Source organism: Artemia franciscana, chromosome 6 (assembly GCF_032884065.1).
Source record: "Artemia franciscana chromosome 6, ASM3288406v1, whole genome shotgun sequence".
NCBI lineage: Eukaryota > Metazoa > Arthropoda > Branchiopoda > Anostraca > Artemiidae > Artemia > Artemia franciscana.
Genome location: NC_088868.1, coordinates 20,192,835 through 20,210,621, shown reverse-complemented (window position 1 = coordinate 20,210,621; position 17,787 = coordinate 20,192,835). Strand labels below are relative to the sequence as shown.

The following is a 17,787-nucleotide window of genomic DNA, read 5'->3' as shown; positions in this document are numbered from 1 at the left end:
GGGACATCTGATACCATTTCTCACCGTAATCAAAAGTGCGAAAAACAAAATGATAAATCCAGCTGATATCACGAACAGAAATGGGTAGAAACACCAGCAAAAACCATCCTTTTTGGTTCAGGCAAGAGTTCTACGAAGCTTTCCAAAATGCAAAGTCATATTAATCAATTCAGCCTTTGGTCAACACTTTCCAAAAAAAAAAAACACGACGAAACCAAAGTGTTGCTCTCGCAACATAATTAAACAACAGCAACAACAAATACCATGCCAATCAATATAAATGAATTAAACAAATTGTAAAGAAAAATAGATATTCTAATTAAATAGATGTTGTTTTCCAGATATTTTCTCGTTGAAAATATGATCTAAACCCAAAGGTTAATGTTTTCGGGAACCAGCCCTCCGTGATACACCATCTCAATTCCCGCCACCATGGCACACTATGACTGACACCTTTGGGAATCCACTTATAATTCCTAAGACATTTTTCAAATATTTTCCTCATAAAATCATGTTTTTTCTCAACCCACCTCCAATGTGATTCACAATCTCAATTCAAACACAAAGGCATGGCTAAGGGGGGGGGAGGACAAAACACACAGAGGAGAAAACACACTAGCACAAATATACAGACACAACCCCACAAAGTCAGACCCACAGGCAGAAATACAGTCAGACACTAAGGCATGGGGGGAGACGAAAACACACAGAGGGAAAATCACGAACAAACACACACACACACAAACACACATAACCAAACACACATGCACACAACCAAACAAACACACACACACAACCAAACACACACACACACAAACACACACACACAGCCAAACACACACACAACCAAACACATACACACACACAAAACACACACACACACACAAGCAAACACACGCACACACAGCCAAACACACACACAAAACAAAACACACAGACACACAACCAAACATACACATAAGCAACCAAACACACACAAACAACCAAATACTCACACACACAGAACCAAACACACACACACAACCAAACACACGCACTCACACCTACACACAACTAATCACACACAAACACAACCAAACACACACACATACAACCAAACACACACACACAGAACCAAACACACACTCAAACACAACCAAACACGCACACAACCAAAGACACACACACACACAACCAAACACAAACACACACACAGCCAAACACACAGCCAAACACACACAGACACACATACACACACACACACACACACACACACAAAACTAAACACAGTCCTCCGTGAAGTCCTCGTTTTCTCGTTGAAGATATGATCTAAACCCAAAGGTTAATGTTTTCGGGAACCAGCCCACCGTGACACAACATCTCAATCCCCGCCACCATGGCACACTATGACTGACACCTTTGGGAATCCACTTATAATTCCTAAGACATTTTTCAGATATTTTCCTCATAAAATCATATTTTTTCTCAACCCACCTCCAATGTGATTCACAATCTCAACAATCTCAATTCAAACACAAAGGCATGGCTACGGGGGGGACAAAACACACAGAGGAGAAAACACACTAGCACAAATATACAGACACAACCCCACAAAGTCAGACCCACAGGCAGACATACAGTCAGACACTAAGGCATGGGGGGAGACGAAAACACATAGAGGGAAAATCACGAACAAACACACACACACACAAAAACACACAACCAAACACATATGCAAACAACCAAACACACACACACACACACACAACCAAACACACACACACAAACACACACACAGCCAAACACACACACACACAACCAAACACACACACAAAACACACACAGACAAGCAAACACGCGCACACACAGCCAAACACACACACAAAACCAAACACACAGACACACAACCAAACACACACACAAGCAACCAAACACACACAAACAACCAAATACTCACACACACAGAACCAAACACACACACACAACCAAACACACGCACTCACACCTACACACAACTAATCACACACAAACACAACCAAAACACACACGCATACAACCAAACACACACATACAGAAACAAACACACACTCACACACAACCAAACACACACACACAACCAAAGACACACACACACAACCAAATACACACACACACACACAGCCAAACACACAGAGACACACATACACACACACACACACGCACAAACACACAAAACTAAACACAGCCACGCACAGCCAAACACACACACACACAAACACACACAACCAAATACACACACAAACAACCAAACACAAAAACACAAACCAACACACACACACCACAACCAAACACACACACATACACACACACACACACAAACAACCGAACACACACACACACAACCAAACACACACACACACAATTAAATACACACACACACACACACACACACACACACACACACACACACACACACACTCACACACACACAAACACAACAAACACACACACACACACATACATACACACACACACACACACAACCAAACACGCACACACACACACACAACTAAACACACACACACAACCAAATACACACACATACAACCAAACACACAAACCCAACCAAACAAACACACACAACCAAACACACAAACACAACCAGACACACGCACACACACAACCAAACACACACACACAACTAAACACACACACACAAACACACATACAACCAAACACACAAATACACACACACACACACACACACACACGTATCATGGATGCGTGCTTGTTTGTTGTTTTTTTTTACTTTTTTTCCAGGGGGATCGTGTCGAACTAATGGTTCTAGAAGATCGGAAGAGGTTGCATTCAAACGGAAATCAAAAGTTCTAATGCGCTTTTTAAATAACCAAAAAGATTGGAAAGCAACTAACCCCCCTCCTACGCCCCTTTTTTCTCCAAAGTTGTCTAATCAAAAGTTTGAGATAGTCATTTTGTTCTACATATTTTAAAGATCCGATAAATCTGTCTTTAGGGGTAACATGACCCCCAAAGTCCGTGGGGAAACACTGTAAGTAAATCAATTTTTGCCATGTTTGCGTATATTATTTGTTACTGGGAAGTATACTGACATTTTTGGGGGGAAGGGGATTTTGTACTTGGGATAGGTCTCCAAGGGGAGAATTTTTCCGTAGGAAGGGAAACTTTTGGGGCGGTGAACTTTTCAGAGGAAATTTTACACTGGGGTATTTGACAGAATTCCTATTACGAAATTCTTTTAATTTATCTTACTTTTTCTTGGCCCACTCAGTTTTGCATGGGGAGATAATCCAGAGAAATTTTAGGGGAAAATTTTCAATGGGATATAATTTCCGTAAAAAAAAAATTTCTAGGCAAGGGAGGATTTCCAGAGTGATCGAAAAACCATTAGAAATTAAAGTATGCTAAAAAAAAATTTCAGGCTGAATTGTCTGCAAGAAGTTTTACGGAGGGAGGGGGAGTTTCAGCAAGGATAGAATGGTCCAGAGAAAATTTCACAGGAGGGGTGCGTGAGAAACTTTCCACGGAGGGGTTTCTTGTGAAGGGAGGGAGTTTTATATGGAGGGTGAGCCTGATTTGCGGGAATTATTAGAAAAACGATCAGATATTACATAAAAACAAGTTTTTTTTCAACTGAAAGTAAGGAAAAACATTAAAACTTTAATCGAACTGAAATTATTCTTTTTATCAAGGGGCTCTCCCCCCTCAACGCCTAGCTCTTTACACTTAAGTTTAACCGTTTGCCCCAGTTTTCAAGATAGACTCTTGAAACGCAAGGGTCGTTTAATTAGAATGGGAAGCTTTTTTAAAAGTGCTAAAAACCACAGCGTGAAGAACAAAGTATTGAAGAGAGAAAGATTAATTGACGGAATAATTTCTGCTCGTTTTTAAATTAATGCTGCTCTCTAATTTCAGTTATAAGAAAAGCTTGTTTTTTTTACTTAATGGAGTAGAATGAATTAAAAATGAGAGTAAAGAACAAAGAAATATGCAGCTAAAAGCTATTCCACAGTGAGAACAAAGAAAGATGCGGTTAGAAGATAAGTGGTAGCAAGAATTACAAGCGATACCGAGAAAGTGAGTATTGGAACGTGTCAAAAATAAAGTGATGAACAAAGAATTGTGCTGTTAGAAGACAAACAACAGCGAAAACCAGAACGAGTCAAAAATGGAAGTGAAGAAGAACAAAATCATCAAAATCTTCGACACCAACAAAATATAGTGCAAAATCCAGCACAAGCCTAAAAACATGTCATAAACGACACAACTATTAATTCCAATTCATTGGGGCCCTTCAATATTCTATGTATTCCCTGAGGCGCCCTGTTTTATCCCAAGGAACGAGTAGCAAACGATGGTGACTCATTCGGAGTTTGCTACTTACAACGAGAATCAATATATACAAGCCTGCCACATGCCGAGTGCCGGGGCTCAGCCTCGAAGTCGGCTGCATAGTCTTTTTTCTTAAAGCTGTTATATTTTTCCGCCCACAAAAACAATCTAAGAATGTTACAACTTTAAGGAAGAAGTCGTAGTTTTCCCAGTGTGGTTGTATTAAACCTATGATGACGGCTTGACATCAAGAAGAGGCTTACATTGTTCACTGATAGAAGAAAAGTGACAACGAGAATCAATTAATACTAGAATGACGAGGCCCGGCCTCGAATTCGGCTGCATATATATCAAACAGTTCGAGGTTACGAACTGTAGTTAGGAGCGACCCGGCTCAATAGTAACCGAAACTTTAAAAAACGGAATTTTTGGTACCAATAGTCAAACAGTTCGTGGTAACGAACTGTAGTAAGGAGCGACCCGGCTCAATAGTAACCGAAATTCCAAAAAATGGAATTTTGATACCAATAGTTACATCAAAAGAATCACACTTTAACGCTGGTTTTAAATATATAAGTTTCATCAAGTTTAGTCTTATCCATCAAAAGTTGCGGGCCTGAGAAAATTTGCCTTATTTTAGAAAATAGGGGAAAACACCCACTAAAAGCCATAGGATCTTAACGAGAATCACACCATCGCATTTGGTGTATCAGAGAACCCCATTGTGGAAGTTTTAAGCTCCTATCTTCAAAAATGTGGATATTCGCATTTTTTTGCCAAAGACTGATCACGGGTCCATGTTTATTTGTATGGTTTTTTCCAGGGGTGATCGTATTGACCCAGTGGTCCTAGAATGTTGCAAGAGGGCTCAATCCAACGGGAACTAAAAATTCTAGTGCCCTTTTTAAGTGACCAAAAATTGGAGGGAACCTAGACCCCCTCCCATGCTCATTTCTTCACCAAAGCTACCAGATCAAAATTCTGAGATTGCAATTTTATTCACCATAGTCGAAAAACCTAATAACTAGGTCTTTGGGGACGTCTTACTCCTCCATAGTCCCCGTGGGAGGGGCTACAATTTTCAAGCTTTGACCAGTGTTTACATATAGTAATGGTTATTGGGAAGTGTACAGACGTTTTCAGAGGGATTTTTTTTGGTTTGAGGGAGGGGAGAAGCTGAAGGGGGAGGGGTTGGGTGGGAGAATATTTTCATGGAGGAATTTTTCATGGGGGAAGATAATTTCTATGAAGGGGGTGCAGGATTTTCTAGCATTATTTAAAAAAAAAACAATGAAAAAACAAATATGAAAAGTTTTTTCAACTAAAAGTAAGGAGCAGCATTAAAACTTAAAACGAACAGAAATTAACACGCATATGGGGGTTCCATCTCTTCCTAAATGGCTTGCTCCCCCAGGATTCCTCCCCAGCTCCTTTTTTCTCAAAATCTTCCGATTAAAACTATGAGAAAGCCATTTAGCCAAAAAAAAAAAAAAAAATGCAAATATCGTTTTAATTATTTATGTGCATAGAGCCAAAATCAAAACATGCATTAATTCAAAAACGTTCAGAAATTAAATAAAAAAAAATTCTTAACTGAAAGTAAGGAGCAACATTAAAACTTAACGAACAGAAATTACTCCGTATATGAAAGGGGCTTTTCCTCCTCAACGCCGCGTTATTTATGCTAAAGTTTTTTACTTAAAAAAAAAAAAGGTAGAGTTAAGAGAAAGAGTCAAACTTTAACGTAAGGAGCGCGGCGTTGAGGAGGAAAAGCCCCTTTCATATACGGAGTAATTTCCGTTCGTTAAGTTTTAATGTCGTTCCTTACTTTCAGTTAAAAAAACTTGTTTTTTATATTTAATTACATCAAAAGAATTGTATTTTTATGCTGATCAAAAATATATTGGTTTCATTAAGTTTAGTCTTACTTATCAAAAGTTAAGAGCCTTATGAACTCTGCTTCATTTTGGAAAATAGGGGGAAACACCCCCTAAAATCATAGAATCTTAACAAAAAACACACGTCAGATCTAGCGTATCAGAGAACCCTGCAGTAGAATTTTCAAGCTCCTATCTACAAAAATTTGGAATTTTGGAAGGGTTTACGCGCGAGGATTTTTCCATGGAGTAATTTGTAATGAGGGAAGAAAATTTCTAGAAGGAGGCGCAGGAATATTTATATTTATTATTATTTAAAAAAGAACAGTTTTAAGCAACAGGGGAGTTTTAAGCAACAGTCGGCTGTTAGCTCATAACATCTTCTGCAATGAAGGGTTCGCAACTTTTGCTAGTTGGTGTACCTATTATTTGTTTCCAGTGTATTTAATGGTAAGACCAATTTGGTTCCAGCGGTAAAAAATGTAGGGGACTTGTAAGTAGTAATCGGCTGTTATGCTACAATCATCTTCAGCGATGAGGGGTTTGCAACTTTTGCTAGTTACAATAAGGGGTTTGCAACTTTTGCAAGTTGGTGTACCTAGTGTTTACGAGTCTCTATGTTCATCAGTACTATTCAAACAGACGTCTTCCAACTATTCTTTGAGTTTTGGGAATACAGAGAAGTTCAGATAGGGATAGATTCGAGTTGTAACATGGGTGTCACAGGAATTCCCACCTAGATTCTCTCAATCTTCTCTTTTGAAGCAAGAAGAATGCGTCGGGATGTTGTGATAATGGATGAGGATTCCACGGTGGAGCTTTCCAGAACGCTTTTTAGCTAATTTTACTCTCAATTTTCTCAAAAGTTCTACGTAATAGGCTTTTGGGACAGTTTTTCAACCTCCTGAAAAAGTGTATAATTCATCTCCTTCGGAGTTCCAGAAAACGATTTCCATTAGTAGTAGTAGTAGTAGCAACAGCAATTTACTATCAAAGAAAAAAAAACAGAGACATAATCAGTCGGTAGCACACCAAAAGCGTTGTTTGCGACGGTGTGCTGCTAGAAAAATAGAAGAACAAAAAGTAAAAATAAAAAAAACATGAAAAACAAACAAAAAACAGCAAGTATAATCTAACAGTTCGTGGTAACTAACTGTAGTAAAGAGCGACTCGGCTCAATAGTAACCGAAACTCTAAAGAATTTTGATACTAATAGTTACATCAAAAGAATCGCATTTTAATGCTGATTTTAAATATATATGTTTCATCAAGTTTAGTCGTATCTATCAAAAGTTACGAGCTTGAGAACATTTGCCTTATTTTAAAAAATAGGGGAAACACCCTCTAAAAGTCTTAGAATCTTAAAGAAAATCACACCATGACATTCAGCGTATCAGAAAACCCTATAGCAAAAATTTCAAGCTCCTATCTACAAAAATGTGGAGTTTCGTATTTTTTGCCAGGAGACAGATCACAGATGCGTGTTTATTTGTTTTTTTTTTCTCAACGGTGATCGTATCAACCAAGTGGTCCTAGAATACCGCAAGAGGGCTCATTCTAACGGAAATTAAAAGTTCTAGTGCTGTTTTAAGTTACCAAAATAATTGGAGGGACCCTAGGCCCTCTCCCACGCACGTTTTTTCCCCAAAGTCATCGGATCAAAATTTTAAGATAGCCATTCTGTTCAGCTTAGTCGAAAACCTATTAATTTTGTCTTTGGGGACGACTTAAACCTCCACAGTCCCCAGAGGAGGGGCTGCAAGTTAAAAACTTTGACCATTATTTACATATAGTAATGGTTATTATGAAGTGTACAGACGTTTACAGGGCGAGTTTTTCGGATTGGGGTGGGGGTGGGTCGGGGGTTACGTGGGAGGGTCTTTCCATGGAGGAATTTATAATGAGGGAAGAGAATTTCCATGAAGGGGGCGCCGGATTTTCTAGTATTATTTAAAAAATGAGAAAATAAATAAAAAAAAAGTTTCTTCAACTTGAAGCAAGGAGCAGCACTAAAACTTAAAACGAACAGAAATCATTACGTATATAAGGGCGTTCGTCTCCTCCTCAATATCTCGCTCTTTATGCTAAAGTATTTTTAGCAATTATTCTGCGGCCTTTGTGATTCAGGGGTCATTCTTAGAGAAATGGGACAAAATTCAGATACTTATTACTAATAAACACATTCGTAAAAAAAATAAATCGTTCTAGTTGCATTTTTGAGTAACCAAATATTGAAGGGCCACTAGGCCTCCTCCCCCACCCCTTTATTTTATCAGAATCGTCCGATTAAAACTATGAGAAAGCTATTTAGCCAAAAAAACTAATATATAAATTTCCTTTTAATTATTCAAGTGCAGTGAGCCAAAAACAAAACATACATTAATTCAAAAAAGGTTCAAAAATTATGTAAAAAAATTATCTACTGAAAGTAGCCTAAGGAGCGACATTAAAACTTAAAACGGACAGAAATTATTACGTCTATGAAAGGGGATGTCCTCTCCTCAATGTTTCGCTCTTTACGCTAAAGTTTTTTATTGTTTTAAAAAGTAAACTGTGACAAAGAGTCAAACTGTAGTGTAAAGAGCGGGACGTTGAGGAGCGGACAGCCCCTTTCACAGGTGGAATAATTTCTGTTCGTTAAGTTTTAATGTCGTTCCTTAATTTCGGTTTAAAAAACTTGTTTTTTAAACTATATATATATATATATATATATATATATATATATATATATATATATATATATATATATATATATATATATATATGTACATATATATACATATATATATATATATATATATATATATATATATATATATATATATATATATATAAATATATATATATATATATATAAATATAAATATATATATATATATATATATATATATATATGTATATATATATATATATATATATATATATATATATATATATATATATATATATATATATATATATATATATATATATATATATATGTATATATATATATGTGTATATATATAAATATATATATATATATATATATATATATATATATATATATATATATATATATATATATATATATATATATATATATATATATATATATAAATATATATATATATATATATATATATATATATATATATATATATATATATATATATATATATATATATATATATATATCTATATATATAAAAATAAGTTGTCTGTGTGTGGATCTGTGGATGGATCAGGTGACGTCATGTTTGTCCGCATATGACGTCTGAATTATTTCACACTAATACAAAAGAAGAAAAAAACTAAAAAAGGTAAAAACTACAAAAAAAAACTAAAAAGAAAAAAAAACTAAAAAAGCTAAAAAACTAAAAAAACTAAAAAAAGGTAAAAATCTAATAACTAAAAAAAAACTGAAAAAAATAAAAAAAGGCAAAAACTACAAAAAAAATAAAAACTAATAAAAAAACTAAAAAAGCTAAAAAACTAAAAAAACTAAAAAAAACTAAAAAAAGGTAAAAAACTAAAAAAAACTAAAAACTAAAAAAGAAAAAAACTAAAAAAAAGGAAAAAACTGAAAAATAAAAGAGAAAAAGAAAACTAAAAAAATATGAATAAATATATATAAAAATAAGTTGTTTGTGGGTTATGTCTGTCTGTCTGTCTGTCGAGTGACGTCGTGTTTGTCCGCATATGACGTCTTAATTATTTCACACTAATACAAAAGAAGAAAAAAAACTAAAAAAGGTAAAAACTACAAAAAAAACTAAAAAGAAAAAAAACTAAAAAAGCTAAAAAACTAAAAGAAACTAAAAAAAGGTAAAAAACTAAAAACTAAAAAAAACTGAAAAAACTAAAAAAAGCCAAAAACTAAAAAAAAAAACAAAAACTAATAAAAAAAACTAAAAAAGCTAAAAAACTAAAAAAACTAAAAAAACTAAAAAAAGGTAAAAAACAAAAAAAACTAAAAACTAAAAAAGAAAAAACTAAAAAAAGGAAAAAACTGAAAAATAAGAGAAAAAGAAAACTAAAAAAATATTAATAAATATAAAAAAGTAAAAAAATGGTAAAAACTACAAAAAAACTAAAAACTAATAAAAAAACTAAAAAATCTAAAAATCTAAATAAACTAAAAAAGAAAAAAAAGAAAAAAGGAAAAAAATAAAGGAGAAAAACAAAACTAAAAAACGAATGTATATACAGACCGGGACACCGGGATACAAATGACGACCGGGACACAGGGAATATAAATGACGACCGGGACACAGGGACACAACTACAATGGGGACGCCGGGGGGCACAGGGGGATATAAATGACGACATGGATCAGGTGACGTCATGTTTGTCCGCATATGACGTCTGAATTATTTCACACTAATACAAAAGAAGAAAAAAACTAAAAAAGGCAAAAACTACAAAAAAACTAAAAAGAAAAAAAAACTAAAAAAGCTAAAAAACTAAAAAAAACTAAAAAAAGGTAAAAATCTAATAACTAAAAAAAAACTGAAAAAAATAAAAAAAGGCAAAAACTACAAAAAAAATAAAAACTAATAAAAGAAACTAAAAAAGCTAAAAAACTAAAAAAAACTAAAAAAAACTAAAAAAAGGTAAAAAACTAAAAAAAACTAAAACTAAAAAAGAAAAAAACTAAAAAAAAGGAAAAAACTGAAAAATAAAAGAGAAAAAGAAAACTAAAAAAATATGAATAAATATATATAGGCTAAAAATAAGTTGTTTGTGGGTTATGTCTGTCTGTCTGTCTGTCGAGTGACGTCGTGTTTGTCCGCATATGACGTCTGAATTATTTCACACTAATACAAAAGAAGAAAAAAAACTAAAAAAGGTAAAAACTACAAAAAAAAACTAAAAAGAAAAAAAACTAAAAAAGCTAAAAAACTAAAAGAAACTAAAAAAAGGTAAAAAACTAAAAACTAATAAAAACTGAAAAAACTAAAAAAAGCCAAAAACTAAAAAAAAAACTAAAAACTAATAAAAAAACTAAAAAAGCTAAAAAACTAAAAAAACTAAAAAAACTAAAAAAAGGTAAAAAACAAAAAAAAACTAAAAACTAAAAAAGAAAAAACTAAAAAAAAGGAAAAAACTGAAAAATAAGAGAAAAAGAAAACCAAAAAAAATATTAATAAATATAAAAAAGTAAAAAAAATGGTAAAAACTACAAAAAAACTAAAAACTAATAAAAAAACTAAAAAATCTAAAAATCTAAATAAACTAAAAAAGAAAAAAAAGAAAAAAGGAAAAAAATAAAGGAGAAAAACAAAACTAAAAAACGAATGTATATACAGACCGGGACACCGGGATACAAATGACGACCGGGACACAGGGAATATAAATGACGACCGGGACACAGGGGACACAACTACAATGGGGACGCCGGGGGGCACAGGGGGATATAAATGACGACCGGGACACCGGGACACAAGGAATATAAATGACGCCCGGGACACTCAAAGAGAAATCACAGACTGGAACACCGGGACACAAATGACGACCGGGACACAGGGAATATAAATGACGACCGGGACACAGGGACATAACTACAAAGGGGACGCCGGGGTGCACAGGGGGATATATAAATGACGATGGCGACTCAGGGAATGGTCGATTAGCAATCACCATCAACAAAGCTCAAGGGCAATCATTAGAATCATGAGGTATAGATCTGAATACGGATTGTTTTCCCATGGACCATTATATGTTGCATGTTCAAGAGTCGGTAAACCTGACAATCTATTTATATGCACAGACAATGGGACAGCAAAGAATGTTGTATATTCGCAAGTTTTACGTAGTTAAAAACATATATATATATATATATATATATATATATATATATATATATATATATATATATATATATATATATATATATATATATATATATATAAGTGTGTGTTATTTATGCTAGTTTGAAATAGTATTCTGAAACAAAGTGTATGGGACTTGCCACTTACCCGAGATGCTATTTATATCAATCCCAATTTTCAACTAAAAATGCTTTAATAGAATGAAACAATAAATAAATAACAGATAAATGAAACAGGTGCCAAAAAATTAGTTGTAGGAACTTAGTTAATGCAATTGCGTGAAATAACGAATAAGTTATTAGCGTGGACATCTGGGCGGCTAACAAATAGCATCTTAAACACTATGTTGGAAAGCTACTAGGCTTACACTGACTGTGTGAGCTTTTTATGGCTACGGATTTGCTTTACGTCCTAATGAGTATAACACTGGCTGTTGCTTTTATTATGCATAATCACCTTATTTCTGTCCTAGTCACTGAAAGTAGTGACAGGAATTCATCATTTCAACTATTAACAATAAGAACCAACTAATCAAACAAGGGACATATGCAAGGAGTAGGGTCTTCGAGATCGTGTATCCTCCCTCCCCCAAAAAATCCAGGGATCGAGATTAAAGGCTACTTTACAGATATTGTTCAGTTTTTTGGACATGTTTCCAAATTTTTTGCTCCTTTACCTCCCAAAACCATTGTCTTTGTACACACCTAAACTACGCATAAATATGCTCCCACTTGGATATGATGAAAACGTAAAATAAGAGGCTTAAAATAATCCGAAAAAACTTAAAATTCAAAAAGCACTTATCTGGTTTGCTTGCACTAAAGATAATTAGATTAAAGGTCCAAAAGTAAGAAAAAACTTATTATGAGCCATGAAGTCATAACCATGATTATGAATTTTATTGTCTTTAACCCACTCCACCCAAATCAGTTTAGATGTATACCAAGCAGAGATTGCCTCTCTTCAAGCACCTGCTTCAAATACTTTGTCTTGGGTGTAGACGAAATGGCTTCCCATTCACCACAGGTTCTCCCCCTAATCCACAACGCTACCAACCTTGCATCTACTTTTCATTCATACTTCCATGTTTAAATGTCTACTGTGTAGGAAGGGAATGGTGTAGCCGCTAAATCCTTCCTAGACAGATTCTAGCTTAAAGACTCGGTAAGATTCATAAGTGACTCTGAATGTGTTTGTAGATGGTAGTGCATTACAGCTATTAAGGACAGCGTTCAGGCCTTACGTAAAAAAAAAAAAAAAAAAAAAAAAAAAAAAAAAAAAAAAAAAAAAAAAAAAAAAAAAAAAAAAAAACTGTACGTATATAATCCTCATTCTTCATGCCTTTAATAACTGAAAAAATTTGTACACCAAATGTTTTCAATTATCACAGCGAGTTTAAAATTGTTGTAGGTTACAAAACTGCCAATTTGTTACCTTAGTAGAGTCCGTAGTCTCTCTTTCTCATAATATCAATAATAATAAAAACTCCCAAAATTCTATTGATTTTCCAGTTCATTGACTTATTTTTGGCAAAATAAAATACTAGACTTTTCTTCTTTCCGTTCTTAAATACATACATGATACGAAAGTCGGCTGCCCACTGGCTTCGAATAGCCCACGTATAATTTTTAGCACAGAAAATAGGACTTGCTTCTACTAATTTTTAGCACACTGAGAGAAGTGTGTACAAATTTTACCACAGAGTTTCGTGCACAGGGCCCATAGTCTTATAAATTTAACCTTATTCACTAGCGTGGAGGGTCCCTTAGAATCGGACACTGTTCTTGATGAGACGAGAGTTACGCTTGAAGTAGTACTTCAATTTTCAAAATTTAGGAGCGAGAGTTCCAAGACGGAAAATATGTCACTAGTTTGTGCTTGCCTAAATAAATTCACCCCTTCTCAACCAAATTAATTACATCAGTTGATCAAATAACAAGAAAAAGTTAAAGGTAAAATGAGTCTTTACTTTCAATAGTTTGGTAGCAGCCAACTGGCGAAGATATATCTTGTATTTTTGGCTTTAGGTGTTAGATAACATATTTATGAACAGAGACAGGGCTTAATGACTTTTGAGCTTAGTCACGGCTGATTAAAAAAAGAAGAAAAAAGTTAACTATTGATGGCTTAAAATTAGTGTCGGAATTTTTAGACAGAAATCCTAATTTTTCAAGTATATACAAATGAATAAATCAAGTTACAAGACATTTGATGTTGAAACCTTAAAAACAAAGTAAATAGCCTGCTCCTTGTTTCTCAACATTCAACGGCATGGATACAGATGCTCTGTGCAGATATTTACTTTATCAAAATTATATTTATGATTTTTTATATGTTAAAGAAATATTTCAAGTTATTTGTTATTTTGACATATTTCAAATAAATCTAAAGATTGAATTTTTTTCCTTCCAGGGTATGTGCACAGCCGTTTCCCCTTTGAATTCAACAAACATTCAAGGATATGTATATGCATATATATTTGGGTCTTGTCTTGTCTTTATTTGATAGTCGAGGTTGCTGATTCTCACCCTTGGTGAATTTAATTTATTGGGGGTGTTCTCCTTGTCTTATCACGTTTGATAGCTCAGGTGGTTGGTTCCAAAGAATCATCATTTTAATTATCAAACATATTTGATTATTCAAGCAAATCCGATTTCTAGCAGCGATTTCTACTAAACCTCAAACTTTTGGTTTTCTTTTTTCTTATGGTTTTTGAATTTGTTGTAATCCCTTGTCAAAATATATACAAGTATTTTTGCAATTACTGTTTTTGCTGTTTAAACAATTTAATGTAACTTTTTCAGGCATGAAAATCTTAAATTTCTCCACATAAGTTCGACAACGTCATTGAAGTACTGAAATGATATGTAGAAAATTGACGTGACTCACATGAATCTTTTTCCAGCATTAAGGCTCTTAACAAATTTTCTCAGACTTCTGACCTAACTAGATCGTTTTTTAATGCGAGAATATCCTAAGATACCAATTTTCCCGAAAAAATATGGAGCCATTTTGCTGAAAAAAATTCTGTTTCTATGGAGTCAAATAAAAAAATTATTAAAAGTAAAATCTCATTCACTCGGTCACCTCTAGTTATATTGAGCCAAAAATTTGTCAAAGTCTTTTGATTAAAAGAATGATGAAACAACCGTTGTTTGACCCACGTCCGGGGAGAGAAGAAAAACCAATAGAGCACAAATCCAAGACACTAGTACTTCTGTGGGCAATCAGACATGTACAGACGAAGATATTTCATGGAGGAGGGGACAGGCAGGAGGAGAGTGGGGTAGACAAATTCAAAAGATAATTTTTTAATTGTTTAAAAAATCAGTTTAAAATATCATGATGAATTAGGGAACGTCGAGGTTTCAAGGAAAGGGCACACACCGGAAAAACCCAGCCAATTTCGCAGAAGATGACTGTGAACATTACAGTTTTCTAAAGGAATGATATGTTTTCGTAATTTTACCAGTTACTCTGAAGAACGCCGTGTGTATACGTACATGCGCATAACGTAGAAAGTAACCAAACATGAGACATTATCCCGTTTTCACTGTGTCAATACGAGACAATTAGCTTCGGTTTGCTGGGAAAATGCATTGTAGCTATATTTTAATTAAACATTTAATTGGTATTATGGTTAGGTTAGGTTAGTTTGGGTTACGTATTTAATAAAATGCGCTCTGGGCGGCCCCCCTTCCATAATTCTTTGTTGTAGTTTTCACAATTGTGTTAATAAAGTTTTATATTTTCATCACTTTTTGTTTTATTGCTTTAGCGTTAACAAAATTTCACTTCTCTTGTGTATCTCATATAATATTATAAGTACCAAAAAATTTACTTTCACAAAAAATTGCATGCCTATAGTTTTTCCTATATCAGTAAAACCTAGGCTTAAAATACAGACCGTTAAAGAAATCTCCCCTGGTCCAATTTTTAGGCGGCAATTTTTTTTTCAAAATATGAAAATTACTATCTTATCTTTGCAAAAGAAAATAAATTTGTGGCTGATTTTCCTTATTGAACAAATTATAATTTGCAATATAAATAATATCTTTATTGGGAAACAAGTGTCCAAGTTCTTTTCCTTACATTTCCCAACACACACACAAACACACACACACACACACACACACACACACACACACACACACACACACAAAAGACCAAACAACGTCCCTTCAAAATAGAAATCCAAACACTGTGATTTCATTAACTGATCATACAGTAAATAATGCATTTTCTGAAATTTTTCACTAACTCTTTGACTACAGGGGTCGATTTCTGGGACTCAGACTAGAACCCCCACCCCTCTGTCGGCAAAACATTGTTAAAAGTCGGAGTAGATTTTTTTTCAACTTTTCAACCATTTCCAATCAATGTTTTTGTTCAAAATTAACGGTTCACATAACTGTTTGACAAGTTAAGTTCCAGTGTTTGCAAGTTTTAGCTTCGTAGCTTTAATCAGAAAACGGAAAAAACTGAAATTGATACAACTGTTATCTAGACTACCTTTTTATAGTGATCGATATTGAGAGCCTAAGAATCACAATTCTTGTGGTCAAGATTTATGTCATCTACATAATTGATTGGGTACATATTCATACCCAATACTAAATTACCCATAATGCGTTATTTTAATTCCCGAAAATGAGTTACTATGGTCATAACAGCCCAACATAAATGCTTTATCTATACCTAAGAAAGTAAATATACTTGATAGAAGGTGCTGGAGAGAGCCCCTGAATGGGAAAATCCTTGAGCATAAACCGATTGCCAGGAAAAGACTATATTCAATCTTCTGCAAAAACATGAAATTGTATGACAAAAGCTTTTCAAATCGCTTGTCACGTGCTTTCCTCTGAGCAGAGGTGTCTAAAATCCAAAATGGTATTATCACCTATTTTACAATCGACAAAGATGTTAAAGTACATTTAGCCCAAAAACAGGATGTTGAAGATTTATTTATTATATACCGTAGGTACTATATTATGAATTTTCAGATTTTCTTCAATTTTTTTCCCTTGAAAATATTTCTTCCCGACAAAAAGAAATAATTAAAAGTCTTATTTTCTCCTTTAAATCATGAAACTTCGCATACACTCTTTGGTTTCTGGCATGATAGGATTATGAGTTTCCCGCGTGTGTACAAATTTTAAAGTCTGCCCAAGTATGTCCTGTACATAGGTTTTCCCCCGTATTACCTCCCCAGTATCAAAATGTATAAGATATTCCCAGAATTTGTTGAATATTTCCACATAGTTAATTCATTTTTGGCAGTTTTTCAAAGTTATAACCTATTAAGCACAAAACCATAAATCGTCTATTAACTCATGTCACAAACTTTCCTAACATTGAATACAACAGTAAGAAGGTTTGCATTCTTTTGATGAGTGAAAATAAAAGGTCTTACCTTAAACTACAAGTTCAACTATAATCATTCCTACCAGGCTATCGTTCTCAGTTCAACTTTACATATAACCGGAGACTTAGTGGCTACTGAATGAATGACCGAGCATAGCTAGAACGTCTCCTACGAGACCGCGCGTCGCCAGGCAGATACCTCTTCCAACAGGTTCCATTTTGCAAAAAAAAATTCAAGTCCTAGAGCATTAATTAGGTCAATCAAAATTTAGTATTTCTTTTCATAGTCAGGATTACAGAATCAAAACGCAGTAAGGACATTTTCCAATGCCAATAGTTTATTCCGAAGTACCTTGGTTGTTTGGATAGTGACGATCCACCTTATTCTTTAAAGGGGTGATATA

General features: G+C 34.0%; 1 protein-coding gene across 2 annotated transcripts in view; it reads right to left on the bottom strand.

Moving 5' to 3' along the window:
• Positions 1-17,554, bottom strand: part of LOC136028166 (serotriflin-like) — a 173,264-nt gene extending 155,710 nt beyond the window's left edge. The window contains exon 1 of one of the 2 annotated variants that reach the window (XM_065705847.1): positions 17,433-17,554. The gene's annotated coding sequence lies outside the window, so the exon portion shown is untranslated. The remainder of the gene's footprint in view (positions 1-17,432) is intronic. The other variant, XM_065705850.1, reaches the window with a different exon arrangement.
• Positions 17,555-17,787: the final 233 nt, after the last annotated feature.